Here is a 3,375-nt window from a genome sequence, read left to right as displayed (position 1 = left end):
GTTTTCAATCATGGCACTTATGGACTGACTCCATGATTAAGAAAATTATGAATTATCAGAACAACTTCAGGAAATAATTGCAACTACTAGAGCTTAATTGTATATGACCAATTGGTCCATCCGCTAACTCAAAAAAAGCTCGATTAGACTGTATTTGAATCAAAAGGAAATTTTACAAATTTGAAAATAATTTAATTGAGTCGATTTATTCGATATGGAATTAAATTTAGCAGTCATGAGAATTGGTTAACTAGAGAATTTGATTAAAAAATTTTCTTGAAATACTAAATTTGAAAATCTCAATAATTTTTGGTAAAATTAATTTTGATCAAGAAAAATTAAAATAAATATGATATTTTTGCAAATTAATTTTTAAGTCAGACAATTGGCCCAATGGGGAATTGGACTTGACATAAAAAATTGGAATTGAGAACCAAAAACCGAGATCGATACCCAAAACTAGTCGAACCGGGTCCAGTATGTGAAATTGAGTCAACAGTCCAACTAGTGGCTGGACCGAACCGGTTGGACCGTCACTAGCCCAGACTTAATTGGTAGGATCCGAACCGACTCGGGGTGCCATGAGGGTGTTACGCTTACGATGACACCACTGGGCACATCAGTGCCGGCGGCTGCATGACGACATTCTGATGGCCACCGGATGGTCAGCAATGATGGTTCTTCGATGGTTGAGCAGTGGAAGAATTACACTTCTACTGAGACTCTACCGGATAATTTGATTTCACATTAACTATTCCAAAAATAATCTTATTTTAATAGATTTCATATTAATATTAATTTAATACTTATCTTGATAGTATTTTATTGATTTAATAATAAAATGATTATCTTAATATTAAATTTATTTTAATATTTATCTTATAGATAAATATTCCATTAATTTAATATAATACTTATTTTTATATGTATTATATTAATTTAATATTAAAGTGATTAAGTTTGATCTTAGTTGAACTCTCCTAACTCTCCTATATAAAAAGAGTCTTGGGTCATTATTTTTCATAGACTTGAATTCAAGAGAAAGTTGTAGAGAGAAAATTCTCTGAAAAAATTATTTTAAAAGATTTCTAGATATATTTTTCTTATTTACAACTAGACCAAAAATTTTAGAGAAATTGAAAAATTTCCTTACTGGTAATTTTGTGAAAAATTTTCTAATTCGAAGTGAGTTCACACTCGACAGACATGAGCTTAAAGATAGCGAAAAAGACTATTCGGTCGAAGCATTCATCCTAAACGAATCAACATGGTACAATTTTGATTAATTTTTTATTAATTTAGATATCAAAACCAAGTACTTATTTTTGGAAAAAATTTTAAAAATCTGATTTTTCCCTTAAAATTATTTTTCGCTACATTTTCCAAACCCGTTTTTCCAACAGTTGGTATTAGAGTCAGGTTGTGCTCTATCTATAAGTGTAAACATGTAACCAAAATAAATTTCTCTTCCACTTGAATGATTAGATTACATAGAAAATGACATTCTTTAGATCTTATAAATGTTTTGAGTTATATATGGGAATGAATGTGATATTATATTTTTTTTATATAAATGTTATTTTTTCCAAGGTTATGAATCTTAAGAAATAGGCCATGAACTATTCATAGAATTCTTGTGAGCCAGAAACAAACATATGACTTAAATGTAATTTTTCCAAGAGGAGTTCATGACGAGGAAAAGATAGAGCAACGGCGGTTGAAGACCCAAGGAATGTCTTGTGGTGAAAAACTATGTCATTTTGTGTTTCATTTATTTTCTTGAAATAGAACCATGGAAACCTTAACTGACAGTTTTATTTTAATTATCCATCTCTATATATATTTGTTTAGTAATTTTTAATGTTATAATTGTGATATATATATGTATGAGATGATTCACGATTGATCGATTAAATATAAGAAGTGTGGTAATGTAAAAATACATGTGTTGTATTGTTCCATTCACTTCTTTAGGTTATTCGATTGAGGTGAGAAGTGTGGTAATGAGAAGGTGTGTGTCTAGGATTGGCTATGGTAAGGAAAGACTTGGTTTTTAAGTGGTCAAATAAGACTCACCTCCCTTTCTTGGGACCCTACTTGGTGCACAGTTTACATTCACTTCTTCGATTTTTCCCTTAAAAGAAAAACTATGGAGAATCAAAATTGTTTGTCTTTATGATTGATTGATTCTTGTGAATGAATGAATGTGAATATTATAAAACTGTCATAGCATGTTATGCATATATTGAAAGCATGTCATATAGATTTGGTAAGAATGCCACTAGGACCATTGTATGATCATTCTTGAAATCTTGGATAAAAACTTTCCATGTTTTTTAAATATTGAGTGGGAGAAGGTCCCTGAACAAGATCTACAGCCTCCATTAATGGTCATTAAGTGATAGCATGATAAAATTTCGAGCCGGTTCTTATCTTCGTTGTACCCGAAGGTAAACTTTATCATGTGGGTTCACTAGATGAGATTTCCTTTTAAGGACAACTAGTCATGCATGACTCTCAGTGAGATTATCCCAAGATGACTAAAAAATGAAAGCATGTTCATGATGGGTGTTGAGTTAATGGTTACACACTCAAGACCTTCTCTTATTAAATAGTTTCCCAAGAAACGGTATTTAAGCTAAATATTTTGGTCAAACGTTAAACAATTGTTGGTTCGTGTGAAGTCTTGTGAATAAAGATTCACGAACTGATTGGATTTAATCCATTTTCTTACTAGTTAATCATGAGACTCCAAGGCAACATGATTGATGGTGTGAGAATGATCGTAACACCGAAAAAATGTTTTCCAAGGTTTTAATACAAGATGCATGCATCATACTGCATTCTTGATATGTTGTTGAAATGAAAATATTTGCTTAATACAAAGATAGTAATTAGTAAATATTTATTTTCAGTTCTAATATGTCTCATACTCCTCTTATTAGCATTCTTACTAAGAATAAATTGAATGGGGATAACTTTCGAGAATGGAAATGAAACTTGCCGATAGTTCTTAACTGTGGGAAACACAAATTCGTCCTTGACAAACCGTACCCACCTGAAGCTCAACCGAAAGTGAGAAATCGCTGAACAGATTTTGACTCGATTTCTCAATATTATATGTTAGCAAATATGGGTAGTGTGCTACAAAAGCAACATGAGAATTTTCGTATTGCTAATGAGATCATGATAAATTTGGAGGATTTTCTTAGAGGCCAAGTCTTATTTGCTCAACAATCCGCTATTACAAATTTGATAAACTAACAGCAGAAACCCAAAACTCCGGTCAAATAATATATGCTTAAGCTTATAAGATTCTTTGCAGAAGATGAGGGCAATGGGTTTGAATTGGATGTGAACACTAAGATTGAAATA

This window comes from Gossypium raimondii, chromosome 9 (assembly GCF_025698545.1).
Source record: "Gossypium raimondii isolate GPD5lz chromosome 9, ASM2569854v1, whole genome shotgun sequence".
NCBI classification, from domain to species: Eukaryota; Viridiplantae; Streptophyta; class Magnoliopsida; order Malvales; family Malvaceae; genus Gossypium; species Gossypium raimondii.
The sequence above is the reverse complement of the archived record's forward strand: the minus strand, read 5'-3'. Positions refer to the sequence as shown.